This window comes from Trichomycterus rosablanca, chromosome 14 (assembly GCF_030014385.1).
Source record: "Trichomycterus rosablanca isolate fTriRos1 chromosome 14, fTriRos1.hap1, whole genome shotgun sequence".
Lineage (NCBI taxonomy): Eukaryota > Metazoa > Chordata > Actinopteri > Siluriformes > Trichomycteridae > Trichomycterus > Trichomycterus rosablanca.
In genome coordinates this window covers 15,806,851-15,825,898 of record NC_086001.1, presented here as the reverse complement: position 1 = coordinate 15,825,898, position 19,048 = coordinate 15,806,851, and the positions used below count along the sequence as shown (strand labels likewise).

General features: G+C 40.7%; 1 protein-coding gene and 1 long non-coding RNA gene across 3 annotated transcripts in view; one reads left to right on the top strand and one right to left on the bottom strand.

Moving 5' to 3' along the window:
* The window catches only part of LOC134326053 (uncharacterized), a 31,392-nt gene extending 26,283 nt beyond the window's left edge, over positions 1 to 5,109 (top strand). The window contains exons 2-3 of the long non-coding RNA XR_010014472.1: positions 4,562 to 4,633; positions 4,719 to 5,109. This is a non-coding gene — a long non-coding RNA (uncharacterized LOC134326053). The remainder of the gene's footprint in view (positions 1 to 4,561; positions 4,634 to 4,718) is intronic.
* The window catches only part of nrxn2b (neurexin 2b), an 810,738-nt gene that overhangs the window by 527,848 nt on the left and 263,842 nt on the right, over positions 1 to 19,048 (bottom strand). The window lies entirely within an intron of this gene.

Genomic DNA, 19,048 nt, shown 5'->3' with positions numbered 1-19,048 from the left:
ATATCTCTACAGTTTATTTGAGTAAATGGCACCAGGTATTAACATTTTAGTGAATCATAGATGCTGTACAGTATGCCAACTTCTTCTAGAGAAAGGATCGGGGTTCTGCATTAATACAAACCTACTGCAGCCAATTAAAACCATTCAAATCGTATAAGTCTGAGTTTAAAGGTCAAACTCATTTCAGAAGAGATGGATTATCTTGCAATAGATACTGTTGTCACCAGAAACAGAACAAAAGGTCATGTAGGCTTTGGTATGCCTTAAAGGTTATTGATCCTGCACTACAGAAAAAAAGTGCATTGGGTATCAGAGGTATTGTAGAAAATTCAAACTTTGATATGATATTCCCATTAAAACAACCTTAATTGTTTTTCATTTCATTTTTACTACTTTATCCTGTTCAAGGTTGCAGCAGGTGTGGTATCACCAGGAAGCAATGGGCACATGGCAGGAAAACCCTGGACAGGGCACCAACCCACCGCAGGGCATTGGCCACCTCCCCTCAGACATAACCAGTTGTGTCTGTGCAGACCCCCAGCAGGCTGGTAGGACTGCTGAGATTTAAATCAGAAGCTAAATACATCCAGTTCATGCTTTGAGGAAAGCTTAACTCATGTATTGATAATGTCAAAGTTCACCTACTGCTGAAGGCACTTGATGCTCCTTTCAGGTCTGGTGATGCAAGGATCACCAGATCTAGAAGGATTTAAATATAAGCAGGGTTGGGCTCAGTCAGTACCTAGATGGGAGACCACCTGGGTATACTGAGTGCTGTAAGCCTTATTTCAGTCCAGTTTATTACAGGAACTATCTGTCTGTCTGTCTGTCTGTCTGTCTGTCTGTCTGTCTGTCTGTCTAACACAATTTTGCTCTTTTCCTTCCTTCCTTCCTCCCTCCCTTCCTCCTTCCTCATTCCACTACCTACTGACCTGTTTGGTGTGTAGAAACTATATTTATACTACTACTACTTCTAATAATAATAATAATCTGCTTTTGAGGTGTCAAAGAGACATCTTCCAGCCGATCAGAGGCAATGATTTTTAGGAGCACATTAATAAAACATTTAATCACTTTAACAGTAAAAAGTAACTAGCACATTTTTTTCCTACAACACACAGGTTCTTGTCTTAATAATGATGCCCCCTAGGAGAGTCATGTTGTGAGTGAGGGAAAGTAAAGCTAATTTATGAAGTCTTCTCTGGTCTCTATCTCACACAGCATAGCCATAAAATAGCTCTATATCTACCAGGGGAGCTGCTGATTTATGCCCAGGCTTGCTCTCCTGTGAATAGAGCGCAGTCTGTCCTCGCTCTCCGGATCTAGCTTGGAGCTCGTTAGGAGCAGCAGAGGTACAGCAATAAAACTTCGAACCTCCAGTAATGCCACGGGGGTCAAATTTTGCTGTTCCAGTAACATTTTATTGTACAGTGTTCTTACTACGACATAATGTACAGAGCATTTGTAGTTACACTGGACCAACTAGAATTTAATGCAGTCATGCAATCTCTACAGACAGAGCTTAGATATATTTAACGTGCACTGTCACATGATGACATTATTCCTGGAAGCTATTTTGCCAATCGTCTGCACAGCTAAAGCTGCTCTGACTTACAAAAATCTGGAGACTTCATTCAGGGAGATTCAGGGAGAACTGTCCCTGCTGGACATGTTTAATGCAATGTGTTTGTTCATATGGCTGTGCTGAGTTTGGCCCCCTAGGACAAGGATTTTCCATCACTGCCATAGACAGAGATGCAGAACTTGGAGTTCATGGTCATAGAGATTTGCACTGGGTACGGATGTTAAGATGCTGTCATTCAGAGCAATCGTTAAACAAATGGAACAGAACAGAAGGGGTACACAGGGGCAAACACACTGATCATAGAATACATAACGAACAGCTAAGTATGATAAATGCAAAGACCAATGAGGGGAAAGGGGCAGTGACTGAGTGGGTGTGTAATGTAAACAAAAAAACATTGAGTCCATGTTTATGTCACCAGGGAGGACTGGGACTGTTACACCTTTGGCTGTAATAATAAAAAAATTGGCATTCATTTTTCCATTGGTTCCATTGGTGATACAACAGCACTAATCACAGCATTTTGTAGAACTAAACACAAGTAATCTTACACAATTGCTAACAGGCACACACACAATCTCTGGTAAACAGGCTAAAGTCAGTTAAGCTTTGCTTAGCTTTTAAATAAGATGTGCAGGAGCAAAAACCAAATAACTGCAGTGACACATTCAGTGTCCTAAGAATTAAGGCCAGCTCAAAATGAGTCCACTAACATATGCTTACATACAGTATGCTTACTATAATAAAATATGTCTGGTTAACCAACAATACTATGTTTCCTTTTGGGCTTACACAGATGAATTAAGTATGAATTAAATAATGATGTATTATGGTGCTGTTTCTCACCTATTTCTCACTGATTAGATAGCACCACAAATAACTGGAAATTGGATACTAATTTTGCAAAGCAGCCTAAAAGCACAATTCATTAAAAAGCTCATTCATACATTCATTGTCAATTTTACCACCACTTCATTGTGGTTACAGTCACAGAGAGTCCTTTTCATTGGGCAAAAGGTCAGGGAACATCCCAAACAGGTTGCCAGTCCATCACAGGGCAGACGCACACACTTGTGCAAGGAAACAGGGGCTACTTGGTCACAGGGACACAAGAACTCCACACAGAAGGAACCCATGCCTCCAGGCCAGGGAATTAAACCAAGGCCATTCTTGCTGTGTGGTCACAATGCTACCCACTGTGCCACCATGCCACACAATTTGAAAGTAAGATAGATAGATAGATAGATAGATAGATAGATAGATAGATAGATAGATAGATAGATAGAGAGAGAGAGAGAGAGAGAGAGAGAGAGAGAGAGAGAGAGAGAGAGAGAGAGAGAGAGAGAGAGAGAGAGAGAGAGAGAGAGATAGACAGACAAATTGATTATAATACTTCTAGTACTATTATAACTATATTTATGTGTATATGCATGTACATATGTATACTCCATTTTTGTATATAACAGGGTCCCTGGATATCCCTTATTTATGTATGTATGTACAGTGTACATATTTTATTATATCTTTTCATGGGACAACACTATAGACATTAAACTTGGATATAACTTAGAGTAGTCAGTGTACAACTTGTATAGCAGTGTAGATTTACTGTCTTCTGAAAATAACTCAACACACAGCCATTAATGTCTAAATGGCTGGCAACATAAGTGAGTACACCCCACAGTGAACATGTGCCCAAAGTGTCAATATTTTGTGTGACCACCATTATTATCCAGCACTGCCTTAACCCTCCTGGGCATGGAATTCACCAGAGCTGCACAGGTTGCTATTGGAAGTTTTCGAAGGGATGGGATCATGCTCTGTTTCAGAATGTCACAGTACATGTTGGAATTCATGTTTCCCTCAATGAACTGCAGCTCCCCAGTGCCAGCAACACTCATGCAGCCCAAGACCATGATGCTACCACCACCATGCTTGACTGTAGGCAAGATACAGTTGTCTTGGTACTTCTCACCAGGGCGCCGCCACACATGCTGGACACCATCTGAGCCAAACAAGTTTATCTTGGTCTCGTCAGACCACAGGGCATTCCAGTAATCCATGTTCTTGGACTGCTTGTCTTCAGCAAACTGTTTGCGGGCTTTCTTGTGCGTCAGCTTCCTTCTGGGATGACGACCATGCAGACCGAGTTGATGCAGTGTGCGGCGTATGGTCTGAGCACTGACAGGCTGACCTCCCACGTCTTCAACCTCTGCAGCAATGCTGGCAGCACTCATGTGTCTATTTTTTAAAGCCAACCTCTGGATATGACGTCGAACACGTGGACTCAACTTCTTTGGTCGACCCTGGCGAAGCCTGTTCCGAGTGGAACCTGTCCTGGAAAACCATTGTATGACCTTGGCCACCATGCTGTAGCTCAGTTTCAGGGTGTTAGCAATCTTCTTATAGCTCAGGCCATCTTTGTGGAGAGCAACAATTCTATTTCTCACATCCTCAGAGAGTTCTTTGCCATGAGGTGCCATGTTGAATATCCAGTGGCCAGTATGAGAGAATTGTACCCAAAACACCAAATTTAACAGCCCTGCTCCCCATTTACACCTGGGACCTTGACACATGACACCAGGGAGGGACAACGACACATTTGGGCACAATTTGGACATGTTCACTGTGGGGTGTACTCACTTATGTTGCCAGCTATTTAGACATTAATGGCTGTGTGTTGAGTTATTTTCAGAAGACAGTAAATCTACACTGCTATACAAGCTGTACACTGACTACTCTAAGTTATATCCAAGTTTCATGTCTATAGTGTTGTCCCATTAAAAGATATAATGAAATATTTGCAGAAATGTGAGGGGTGTACTCACTTTTGTGATACACTGTATGTATTTATGTATTTATGTATTTATTTATTTATTTTCCCCCTATGGTTGTGCCTTATAGGTTTGAGTTCCTTCTGCTGTAATGAAACAATTTCCTCTGGGATTAATTTCTGTCTGTCTGTCTGTCTATTAGCAGAGCACCCTTTTCAGAGATGCGCCTTCCCCATCACCAATTTGTCTGGCGGAGGAAGCAAGGCATCACAGTGTAGGCTGTCATTTTCTTAATATATTCTTTTTTTTAGTGCATAAGCTGGCACACTTTTTTCTCTTAAAGTCACTATGCCTTACAGTTTTAGCTGATGGACGAATGTCAGCGCACAACACATGCTTTTTTTCCTGGGAACTCACTCTGGATTTGGTTGTGTTGGGAGAGCAGAATTGTGTGAGTTCGTCTGACCTACAGCTTGGTTTAGGCACGTTGACGGCAACGGCTCATAAGCCCATCAGAAAATCTTTGTATCCCTGTGCTATCTACTGTTCCTCTGTAGCAGATTATTGATCATATGTTTTGAACTTGATGTTTTCTTGATTTGTCGCTTTACTTTCTAAACTTTCCACTTTTAGTTTGTGGTTGTTCAGTCACAGTGTTATTCTGTTATTCAGTTTTCTTTCTACTAGGTTTGTGGGGATTCACCTCGCTCTGGTGACCTTCCTCATGTTTTTTTGCACTGTGGTAGATGCTGGAACATGTGACATGTAAGCTCTATAGTATTTAGCTAGCACTAAGAAAATAAAAAAAGTAATGCTACTGTTTATTAATTGATCACACACTGGTAATTAATATTATAACAGTGCCAGTCTACATCTGCAACACTAATTGTTGCAGAGAGATTCTAAAGTTCATTCATTTTCAGCAGCCAGAGTTGCGACATTCATCTACAGCTTTTCAGTCTTCTAGACAAGTACACTTCAGTGCAGAATGTGATTATTCATGTCGGGTGTAATAATATTTGTGACCAGGTTTCTGAAGGTTCTAAAAGAGGATTTTAACAGGCACTTGTTAGATTTCTTGTGTCCTGTGAAAAACGTTTGAAAAAGGAGTGAAAGGAGTTGGTCACTTTAGCTGCAACTTGATTCACAGCTGGATACAGGAGACCTGTTCCTCACGTTAGCTAGTTTTTATTAATAATTTGATTTATTAATGTCTTTTGGAATTGTCCTTTTTTATTTAGGCAGTAACCTAGGCACACAGGAACTAGCATCACTACACAATGCATTGTAGGAACTGTGGGTCAACACGGACATGCACCCAACCTGATATACTAATTCCTATTAATTCCTATTTTCCTGTTTTAAGTAGGACTGACTTGATACCACTTTTTCATATCCGATACCGATACCAATCTGATACAGTAATTTCTCCTCTCAAACCACTAAGCAGTAATAATACACGTCTCAATGCACCATGGTTAAACCAGCTATCTAAATAACAATGCTCAGACTGTGTAACAAATATTCTAAAGGAATAAATACAGAACCTACAACATCACACTTATGCAAAACTGCTGTTTTTACACACAGAACATTTAGCAGCATTTTTGGTTTCACTTACGTTCGAGCTGTTGTTTACGTGACACATCTCGCTTTACGGCGTGTCGTCCAAAGTGTCTACAATTGGAAGATGTGTATGTCTATCAAACTCGATGGACCAATTAGAATTAATACAGAGTTGAGATTTTTTGTTAAAGTTCTGTCACGTTTATAGATTATTAAACCCTGCTGGATTTTGAAGAGGACATCTGTGGCTAAACGGGAAACGGTGTAGTTTGTTTTATTTCATAACACTAATGGATTAAACGTTGAGGATTTGAGAGATCCCCAAACCAGGACAAGATAGGTTCTTTATCTCAGGTGAGCGATGTATCATTTATAAAGCGATTTTTTTATTGTGTTTAAACAGTGTTTTAAGATGTGGCAGTAGTAGATGATTTTTTTAAATGCTAAAAGTTGAAGTAGATCAGTGTGTTTTTATTTCTGAACGGCTGTTGTGGATGAGTTGTAGATCAGTGGCACATGTTAATGATGTCATCAAAAGTGAGTGGCGATAAGCAGCACTCTGTTGGAACGTATCTTTGTGTGTTATTTTCTTTACACACAAACAATGGCCTTATTTACATTAAGTGTTATTTACATTAAGTGTTATTTACATTAAGCAACAGTATCAGATCTTATTGCACTTTTTTTTCCTTCTGATACCTGATCCAGTGATTTGGGCCAATATCAGACTGATACAGAGTATCGGATCGGTGCCAGCCCTAGTTTTAAGACACTCTTTATTGTGCCTTGTTATGAAGATAAGGATTTTTGCATTCTGAAAGGAGTAAAACATTTAGGTCTCTATACACTTTCATTTATATATCCCAATCTAATAACTTCACAGGACAAGACCCTATGTTTAATAATACTGTCATTTATTTTACTGTATTAAATTTCATTATTGTTTAATTTTTGTTTTACTAAAAATGATCAGAAAATGCAATTAGTCTTGTCAAATGTCATGTCTGGTCTTAATTGCATGCTAACCTCATGCTTCGAACCATGACATACTGTAAATAATATGGATGCATTTTTGTAAAAATGCCTTGTGTTGAAATTAAGAAAACTGGGGTCATTGGTAATCCACCCAGAACACCCTGAACTCTCCTTGACCAATCAGCGTTCAGTGCTTTCTCTGGGACAGTGAAACTAACTCCTCATTACATCGGGGTATAAATTTGGCTATCTCTAAGTTGAGGATCAACAACTTCAGAGTAACGTCTTTGATGCAACCTCTGGCTGCTCTTTTCACAAGAAGAGGATGCCAGGGCAAAACTTCACTGTGACCTCCACTGAAAACCAGTGTACAGCGTGAGTTTATATGTGATATGCAAGAAAGCAGACTTCACAGAAGCTCAAGTCAACACTAGTGCAATATACTCCAGACAATTTCATCAATGATTAATAGACAAACAGAGTTGTCCAATGTCAAAGGCAATCCCAAAAGATGCGTGAGATGAAAACTCAGTGTGATCTCCAGAAAACCACACACATATACACACCGATCAGCCATAACATTAAAACCACCTCCTTGTTTCTACACTCACTGTCCATTTTATCAGCTCCACTTACCATATAGAAGCACATTGTAGTTTTACAATTACTGACTGTAGTCCATCTATTTCTCTGCATACTTTTTAACCTGCTTTCACCGTGTTACTTCAATAGTCAGGACCCCCCACAGGACCACTACAGAGTAGGTATTATTTAGGTGGTGGATCATTCTCAGCACTGCAGTGACACTGACATGGTGGTGGTGTGTTAGTGTGTGTTGTGCTGGTATGAGTGGATCAGACACAGCAGCGCTGCTGGAGTTTTTAAATACCGTGTCCACTCACTGTCCACTCTATTAGACACTCCTGCCTAGTTGGTCCACCTTGTAGATGTAAAGTCAGAGACAATCGCTCATCTATTGCTGCTGTTTGAGTTGGTCATCTTCTAGACCTTCATCAGTGGTCACAGGACGCTGCCTATGGGGGGCTCTTGGCTGGATATATTTTTGGTTGGTGGACTATTCTCAGTCCAGCAGTGACAGGGAGGTGTTTAAAAACTCCATCAGCATTGCTGTGTCTTATCCACTCATACCAGCACAACGCACACTAACACACCACCACAATGTTAGTGTCACTGCAGTGCTGAGAATGATCCACCACCCAAATAATACCTGCTCTGTAGTGGTCCTGACCACTGAAAAACAGCATGAAAGGGGCTAACAAAGCATGCAGAGAAAAAGATGGACTACAGTCAGTAATTGTAGAACTACAAAGTGCTTCTATATGGTAAGTGGAGCTGATAAAATGGACAGTGAGTGTAGAAACAAGGAGGTGATTTTAATATTTGAGTATTTAACACTGATCATAATAAACACACAAACACACACAAAGAGGAAGAAATGAATATACACTCCTGATCAAAATCCTAAGACCAGTTAAAAAAATAGCAAGAATTTGCATTTTGCACTATTGGATCTTAAGAAGGTTGTAAGTAGAGCTTCACGATGCTAAAAGAAGAAATGGGCGCAAGAGACAAAAACTTTTGAGCAGCCAATTTATTGACAACTGCATTTACACTCAAACATGCTTTCTTCAGCTGATCAAACGTTTAAGACCACAGCCTTTAAAAGCCGAAATCTGCGCAAAAATTTGGATTCCATGTCATTTTCTGTATTCACACTGTCAAGACTTTCTGATGGCAAAAGCAAAAAAGCTCACTGACTTTGAACGTGGTAGGATTGTTGAGCTGCATAAGCAATGTGCCATCGCTGCTGAGGACATCATGATTTGGGGTGCTTTTTCCTTCAATGGAACAATGGAGCTTCAGGTTGTGCAGGGGCGTCAAACAGCAGCTGGCTATGTGGAGATGTTGCAGCGGGCATCCCCCATGACTGAGGGCCCTCGTCTGTGTGGCAATGACTGGGTTTTTCAACAGGACAATGCTGCAGTTCACAATGCCCGCCTGACAAAGGACTTCTTCCAGGAGAATAACGTCACTCTTTTGGACCATCCTGCGTGTTCCCCTGATCTAAATCCGATTGAGAACATTTGGGGATGGATGGCAAGGGAAGTTTACAAAAATGGACAACAGTTCCATACAGTGGATGTCCTTCGTGAAGCCATCTTCAACACTTAGAGCAACGTTCCCACTAGCCTCCTGGAAACACTTGCATCAAGCATGCCTAAACGATTGTTTGAAGGGATCAATAAGAATGGTGGAGCTACTCATTACTGAGTCCTTTTTTTGACACTTTGATTTCTGTTTTGAGTTTTTTTTTTTTTTTTTTTGAGCTATGGTCTTAAACTGTTGATCAGCTGATGAACAGCCTATTTCAGTTAAATTGTTGTTTTTAATAAATTGCCCGCTCAAAATCTTTTGTCTCTTGCGCCCATTTCTACTTTTAGCATTGTGAAGCTCTACTAAGATCCAATAGTGCAAAATGCAAATTCTTGCAATTTTTTAACTGGTCTTAAGATTTTGATCAGGAGTGTATACAGGGGTAGTACTAGAGCTAGACTAAGTAAAAATTAGCACTAAAATGAAGAGAAAATGCTACAGGGGAAAATAATAGACGAATTAGAAAAGCTGGAGGTAAAAACAACAAGGAGAAGTAGTTGAGTTTAAGAAAGGCTTTGAGAGGCCCTGCTGTCTTTTTTAATGACAACCTTCAACTGCCAGAGAAAAAAGAGCAGACAGAGATAGAGAAAAGCAGCGTAGTCGATAAGAGGTAAAAAAAAAAAACTGGATAAGACGTAGGTGGTGGAAATATGAGCATGTTGGTTTTTTTTTTCAGCATCTGCATCTCTTCTGCAACAGATTGTATTTTATTGGCTCTTCATTTCACAGCTGCAAGGCTTTTTAACAGCCAAACCAATAAACACACATGCTCTCACACAGACAAACACACCGGGCCTCTAAAACTAAGAAACGAAATAATAACCTGATTAAAGAAACACCAATACTAGCTTACTCACAGAATCGCCTCAGTCCTCTCGTGAAGATAAATTACTGTAGTTTCACACTACACACAGTTCTGTATATCCTTCATTAAAACTCTGGGCCTCGTTTAACAAGATTAGGGGTAGAATCCTATTTAATGCTGACTTGCAATTATTTTATAAAAGTTACTGTAAATGGGTTCTTAGTGGTGCGATAGAAAAAGTGCCCTGTCTGTCCAAGACAGCATAATTGGCTCTGCTATCTGTATGGAAGTGATGGCATTTTTATCAAGTACCATTTCTATTTGAGAAAAACTAGCCAATCTTAAGTGTCTGTGGGCAAAAAATAAATAAAAAAGGTTCAAGTGATGTTCCTATGTCCTGTCTGTCTGTCCCTGTATTTAGCACAAATTTATTGTTTAGTAGGATTTTAACGTCATGTTTTACACACTTTAGTTACATTCATGACAGAAATGGTAGTTAATCGTTACACAAGATTCATCAGTTCACAAGTTTAATCTCAAACACAGTCATGGACAATTTTGTATCTTCAATTCACCTCACTGTGGGAGGGAACTCACACAGACACGGGGAGAACAAGCAAACTCCACACAGAAAGGACCTGGACCACCCCACCTGGGGATCAAACCCAGGACCTTCTTGCTGTGAGGTGACAGTGCTACCCCAGAGACATTCTAAACAGATTTATTTACCAAGATAAGACCAAAACACAGTATTAGGGACAATACCCAGGGAGAACAAAGGCTAGGATATCACTCTGCACAGGGCTAATGCTAAAGGTTAAATGCTAATCTAACTCTAAACACATAACAGATCCCTAGACTAAACTAATCTAACCCCTAACTTAGGCAAACAGCAAATACAAAAACAAAACAGACATTAGAACTAGGATATAACAAGCATGGATAGTGACATTAGCAAGGACAAACAAAGCATAGCAAGGCATCACCACGACAGGGACAGGACAGGAAACAAGACAGGAGCCAAAACAGAAAATAAAACAGGTGCCAGGATAGGAACTCCAACAGGATCAGACCCACAATCTCAAAATCAGGTTCCTTAACTAACATTCAATGACAGAACAGGTAACCTCCCCTGTGTTTCTCTCTGCCTTCTCTGTATATATATATATATATATATATATATATATATATATATATATATATATATATATATATATATACAGTGTATCACAAAAGTGAGTACACCCCTCACATTTCTGCAGATATTTAAGTATATCTTTTCATGGGACAACACTGACAAAATGACACTTTGACACAATGAAAAGTAGTCTGTGTGCAGCTTATATAACAGTGTAAATTTATTCTTCCCTCAAAATAACTCAATATACAGCCATTAATGTCTAAACCACCGGCAACAAAAGTGAGTACACCCCTTAGTGAAAGTTCCTGAAGTGTCAATATTTTGTGTGGCCACCATTATTTCCCAGAACTGCCTTAACTCTCCTGGGCATGGAGTTTACCAGAGCTTCACAGGTTGCCACTGGAATGCTTTTCCACTCCTCCATGACAACATCACGGAGCTGGCGGATATTCGAGACTTTGCGCTCCTCCACCTTCCGCTTGAGGATGCCCCAAAGATGTTCTGTTGGGTTTAGGTCTGGAGACATGCTTGGCCAGTCCATCACCTTTACCCTCAGCCTCTTCAATAAAGCAGTGGTCGTCTTAGAGGTGTGTTTGGGGTCATTATCATGCTGGAACACTGCCCTGCGACCCAGTTTCCGGAGGGAGGGGATCATGCTCTGCTTCAGTATTTCACAGTACATATTGGAGTTCATGTGTCCCTCAATGAAATGTAACTCCCCAACACCTGCTGCACTCATGCAGCCCCAGACCATGGCATTCCCACCACCATGCTTGACTGTAGGCATGACACACTTATCTTTGTACTCCTCACCTGATTGCCGCCACACATGCTTGAGACCATCTGAACCAAACAAATTAATCTTGGTCTCATCAGACCATAGGACATGGTTCCAGTAATCCATGTCCTTTGTTGACATGTCTTCAGCAAACTGTTTGCGGGCTTTCTTGTGTAGAGACTTTAGAAGAGGCTTCCTTCTGGGGTGACAGCCATGCAGACCAATTTGATGTAGTGTGCGGCGTATGGTCTGAGCACTGACAGGCTGACCCCCCACCTTTTCAATCTCTGCAGCAATGCTGACAGCACTCCTGTGCCTATCTTTCAAAGACAGCAGTTGGATGTGACGCTGAGCACGTGCACTCAGCTTCTTTGGACGACCAACGCGAGGTCTGTTCTGAGTGGACCCTGCTCTTTTAAAACACTGGATGATCTTGGCCACTGTGCTGCAGCTCAGTTTCAGGGTGTTGGCAATCTTCTTGTAGCCTTGGCCATCTTCATGTAGCGCAACAATTCGTCTTTTAAGATCCTCAGAGAGTTCTTTGCCATGAGGTGCCATGTTGGAACTTTCAGTGACCAGTATGAGAGAGTGTGAGAGCTGTACTACTAAATTGAACACACCTGCTCCCTATGCACACCTGAGACCTAGTAACACTAACAAATCACATGACATTTTGGAGGGAAAATGACAAGCAGTGCTCAATTTGGACATTTAGGGGTGTAGTCTCTTAGGGGTGTACTCACTTTTGTTGCCGGTGGTTTAGACATTAATGGCTGTATATTGAGTTATTTTGAGGGAAGAATAAATTTACACTGTTATATAAGCTGCACACAGACTACTTTTCATTGTGTCAAAGTGTCATTTTGTCAGTGTTGTCCCATGAAAAGATATACTTAAATATCTGCAGAAATGTGAGGGGTGTACTCACTTTTGTGATACACTGTATATATGCCTGTGGCCTCTTTCAGCAGGATAATGCTCCCTGCCACAAAGCAAACATGGTTCAGGAATGGTTTGAGGGGCACAACAACGAGTTTGAGGTGTTGACTTGGCCTCCAAATTCCCCAGATCTCAATCCAATCATGCATCTGTGGGATGTGCTGGATAAAACAAGTCCGATCCATGGAGGCCCCACCTCGCAACTTACAGGAGTTAAAGGATCTGCTGCTAACATCGTGGTGCCAGATACCACAGCACACCTTCAGGGGTCTAGTGGAGTCCATGCCTCAATGGGTCAGGACTGTTTTGGCAGCAAAAGGTTTAGATGTGTTTTATCTAAACACATAACAGATCCCTAGACTAAACTAATCTAACCCCTAACTTAGGCAAACAGCAAATCCAAAAACAAAACAGACATTAGAACTAGGATATAACAAGCATGGATAGTGACATTAGCAAGGACAAACAAAGCATAGCAAGACATCACCACGACAGGGACAGGACAGGAAACAAGACAGGAGCCAAAACAGAAAATAAAACAGGTGCCAGGATAGGAACTCCAACAGGATCAGACCCACAATCTCAAAATCAGGTTCCTTAACTAACATTCAATGACAGAACAGGTAACCTCCCCTGTGTTTGTCTCTGCCTTCTCTGTATATATATATATATATATATATATATATGCCTGTGGCCTCTTTCAGCAGGATAATGCTCCCTGCCACAAAGCAAACATGGTTCAGGAATGGTTTGAGGGGCACAACAACGAGTTTGAGGTGTTGACTTGGCCTCCAAATTTCCCAGATCTCAATCCAATCATGCATCTGTGGGATGTGCTGGATAAAACAAGTCCGATCCATGGAGGCCCCACCTCGCAACTTACAGCAGTTAAAGGATCTGCTGCTAACATCGTGGTGCCAGATACCACAGCACACCTTCAGGGGTCTAGTGGAGTCCATGCCTCAATGGGTCAGGACTGTTTTGGCAGCAAAAGGGGACCAACACAATATTAGGAAGGTGGTCAAAATGTTATATATATATATATATATACAGTGTATCACAAAAGTGAGTACACCCCTCACATTTCTGCAGATATTTAAGTATATCTTTTCATGGGACAACACTGACAAAATGACACTTTGACACAATGAAAAGTAGTCTGTGTGCAGCTTATATAACAGTGTAAATTTATTCTTCCCTCAAAATAACTCAATATACAGCCATTAATGTCTAAACCACCGGCAACAAAAGTGAGTACACCCCTTAGTGAAAGTTCCTAAAGTGTCAATATTTTGTGTGGCCACCATTATTTCCCAGAACTGCCTTAACTCTCCTGGGCATGGAGTTTACCAGAGCTTCACAGGTTGCCACTGGAATGCTTTTCCACTCCTCCATGACGACATCACGGAGCTGGCGGATATTCGAGACTTTGCGCTCCTCCACCTTCCGCTTGAGGATGCCCCAAAGATGTTCTATTGGGTTTAGGTCTGGAGACATGCTTGGCCAGTCCATCACCTTTACCCTCAGCCTCTTCAATAAAGCAGTGGTCGTCTTAGAGGTGTGTTTGGGGTCATTATCATGCTGGAACACTGCCCTGCGACCTAGTTTCCGGAGGGAGGGGATCATGCTCTGCTTCAGTATTTCACAGTACATATTGGAGTTCATGTGTCCCTCAATGAAATGTAACTCCCCAACACCTGCTGCACTCATGCAGCCCCAGACCATGGCATTCCCACCTCCATGCTTGACTGTAGGCATGACACACTTATCTTTGTACTCCTCACCTGATTGCCGCCACACATGCTTGAGACCATCTGAACCAAACAAATTAATCTTGGTCTCATCAGACCATAGGACATGGTTCCAGTAATCCATGTCCTTTGTTGACATGTCTTCAGCAAACTGTTTGCGGGCTTTCTTGTGTAGAGACCTCAGAAGAGGCTTCCTTCTGGGGTGACAGCCATGCAGACCAATTTGATGTAGTGTGCGGCGTATGGTCTGAGCACTGACAGGCTGACCCCCCACCTTTTCAATCTCTGCAGCAATGCTGACAGCACTCCTGCGCCTATCTTTCAGAGACACCAGTTGGATGTGACGCTGAGCACGTGCACTCAGCTTCTTTGGACGACCAACGCGAGGTCTGTTCTGAGTGGACCCTGCTCTTTTAAAACGCTGGATGATCTTGGCCACTGTGCTGCAGCTCAGTTTCAGGGTGTTGGCAATCTTCTTGTAGCCTTGGCCATCTTCATGTAGCGCAACAATTCGTCTTTTAAGATCCTCAGGAAGTTCTTTGCCATGAGGTGTCATGTTGGAACTTTCAGTGACCAGTATGAGAGAGTGTGAGAGCTGTACTACACACCTGCTCCCTATGCACACCTGAGACCTAGTAAAACTAACAAATCACATGACATTTTGGAGGGAAAATGACAAGCAGTGCTCAATTTGGACATTGAGGGGTGTAGTCTCTTAGGGGTGTACTCACTTTTGTTGCCGGTGGTTTAGACATTAATGGCTGTATATTGAGTTATTTTGAGGGAAGAATAAATTTACACTGTTATATAAGCTGCACACAGACTACTTTTCATTGTGTCAAAGTGTCATTTTGTCAGTGTTGTCCCATGAAAAGATATACTTAAATATCTGCAGAAATGTGAGGGGTGTACTCACTTTTGTGATACACTGTATATATATATATATATATATATATATACAGTATATATACTGTATATAAGATTGTAGACCTGCACAAGGCTGGAATGGGCTACAAGACCATCAGCAAGAAGTTTGGTGAGAAAGAGACCACTGTTGGCATGATCATTCGAAAATGGAAGAAATACAAGATCACAGTCAATCACTCTCGCTCTGGAGCTCCATGCAAGATCTCACCTGGTGGGGTAAGAATGATTCTGAGAAAGGTGAGGTCAGCCCAGAATTACACGGGAGGAGATTGTCAATGATCTCAAGGGAGCTGGGAGCACAGTCACCAAGAAAACCATTAGTAACACACTTCGCCGTAATGGATTGAGATCCTGCAGTCCCTCTGCTCAAGAAGGCTCATGTACAGGCCCGTCTGAAGTTTGCCAATGAACACCTGAATGATTCAGAGAAAGCTTGGGAGAATGTGATATGGTCAGATGAGACCAAAATTGAGCTCTTTGGCATCAACTCCACTCGCCGTGTTTGGAGGCAGAGAAATGCCCAGTGGGGATGGTGTTCTTGGGGTCATATCCAGCATTTCTCTGCTCCCAGCTCCCTTGAGATCATTGACAAGTTCCTCCCGTGTAATTCTGGACTGACCTCACCTTTCTCAGAATCATTCTTACCCCACCAGGTGAGATCTTGCATGGAGCTCCAGAGTGAGGGTGATTGACTGTGATCTTGTATTTCTTCCATTTTCGAATTATCGCACCAACAGTGGTCTCTTTCTCACCAAGCTTCTTGCTGATGGTCTTGTAGCCCATTCCAGCCTTGTGCAGGTCTACAATCTTGTCCCTGACGTCCTTTGATAGCTCTTTGGTCTTGCCCATGGTGGTCGAGAGATTTGAACGGAAGAAACTGATTCTGTGACAGGAGTCTTTTATACAGGGACAGGACTAATTTGTGTGCCTTTTGTGCACATAACCAGTCTGTGGGGGTCAGAATTCTTGCTGGTTGGTAGGGGATCAAATACTTATTTCCCTTAATTAAATACAAATTAATTAATAACTTTTATTTAATGTTTTCTTTCTGGATTTTTTGTTGATATTCTAAATTAAATAAAATAAACCTTCCATAAAAATTATAGACTGTTCAAGTATTTGTAAGGGGGTAAACTTACAAAATCAGCAGGGGATCAAATACTTATTTCCCCCACTGTATATATATATAACGCTTAATTTTAATCACGATTAAAAAAAATTATTGAGATAAAAATTTTTTATCTAACTATTTTTATTTGGCTGTTTGTCTCTGTGGTAATGAACTGTATTTCAGATGAATTAGGATGTAAAGCGCCTGAACTGTACACGGAACTTTACAAACACTGCTGTTAAATGGATCATAATATACTGTATAAAGCAGGCAGGTCCGCGATCGGGTTTTATACGGCCCGCATCTTCTGTCTTAAATTGTTCAAACAGAAAAAGTAATCAATTATCGTCGCTGTCCGATGAAAAAACTACTTGTAGCGGTTTTCACTTTTTTTTACGTGTTGATGAAAAGATGAATGAAATCACGCAATCTCTGTAACAAGTATTTCCATTGGCTGCTAGACCTGTCCATCAAAAACGCGTAGCTCCGCCTCCTCCCCCTCCGGTAAGAAGTGAAACTCTGTGTGATGTTTCATCTCTACAGTTTATTCAGGTTATTCTATCACATGGCTATATACATGATTTATATTTGTGATGTTTGTAGTTGTTTAAAAACACATTTGTATCTGATATTGATATGGACTAAGCGTTTACATGGACTATTAATTAACATTATTTTTTATAGCTACAGTCAATAACTTATAATGTCTGGTAACTTGACTGTTTCAGGTATTTATAGGTGTTTAAATGGTAATTTAGAACAGTATTTCCTAGTCTTGTTTCTGCACATTACAGTATTAAAAGGTTTTCTTAATAGATCTATGAAATAATCATATCTGTGTTTTGATGCTTTATTTATTGTTAAATATTAGATCAAAATATTTTGAAAAGCATGATTTCTGAGTTAGCCAGAAAACTTAAGCAAAATGTCAAGTATTGTTTAATATGAATTTCTTTTTTTTTCTTTAGTCTTATGGTTCTGTATGCCAGGAAATACTCCAAAGGTAGCCATGCATATTTTATTGTTTAAAATAATGTCATTAGGGACTGTTGGCGCTCAGCACTTTCACATTATCAAATCTGGCCCTCCTCGAAAAAAGTTTGGACACCATTGGTATAAACGCTTTAACACAGTTAACGATGTGGGCCTACATGACATTATACGAGATGCACAGGGGCGTAACGGGAAGGGGGGGGGGGGGGGGGGGGGGGGTTGAGGGGATGGTTGGTGCACCTGTTTTCAGTGTCAGGGTTATGAACAGGAAAAGATCCTCTCTTTTGTCAGATAATGTGCTTTCTAAAATAAATAATTTAATTTAATTTAATAATTTTATCATATTTTATGAATGTTTGTATTGGTAAACATGTTCTTGCAATAAAAATTTGCATAATTGTTCAAATTTTGCTTAATTATTAGTTTGCGATTAATTGAGATTAATCGCGATTAATTTTGTTCTTTAATCGCGATTAATCTCAATTAAAACATTTTAGCACGTGACAGCCCTAATATATATATATTAGGGCTGTCACGCGATACATTTTTTAAATTGAGATTAATCGCAATTAATCGTGTGCAAAAATAACAAAGCATAATTTGAACAGTTATGCTCATTTTTATTGCAAGAACACAAGAACATGTTTACCAATAAAATTTTTTATAACCCTGCCACTGAAAACAGGCGCTCATAATATGAACCATTTCTAGATGCAACACCAGTGGCGTAACTAGGAGCTCATGGGCCCAAGTGCGAAAATAAATTTTGAGCCCCTGAACAACTTGCATATGCTGATAGCTGATCATAATGAATGTCAAAGTACTCACTCAGAAGTTAGACTTCAAGTCCAGATTCCTGCCTCTGGTAATTTCAATGTACAGTTTCAGTTATTTTAATTGTACTTAACGAAAATATTGTAATATAATCATAATGACCTGGTGAGTGCAGCCAATGTGGGGGGGGGGGGGGGGGGGGGCGGTTAGTGAGGCGAGTGGTTGAGTTCATGTCATGGAGGGACCCCCCCCCCCCCCCGTCATGGGCCCCAGTGCATCTTTCCCCTCCCCTGTAGTTACACCCCTGTGCAAAACGTACTACGTCCTGTCGACCCTCATTGTTAACTATGTTAAGGCGTTTATATAGTCCATTGTGATCCATTTAACACCAGTGTTTGTAATGTTCCGTGTACAGTTCATGCGCTTTACATCCAAATTCATCTGAAATGCTGTTAGGTAATAAAGTCTGAGCTAAAACAAATGTAAAACATTTTACATAATCCTATATGCTCCCGAGAAGATGTTCGAATTCTTAGATACCTTAAAATGCTGCCTTATGATGTGCCTTAAGTGATAATATGTGATAATCTGACTGAATAATGAGGGAGCACCTGATGCTTCCTTACCGGTAAAGGAGTTCTTTTTTAAATGTAAATAAATTCTCATTGATTTTTAATATGTATAAAAGTTCACAAGTGTCATTTATTTGCAAATTTGGGCTCGTCACTGACAGTTTAACCATTTTCGGTACACA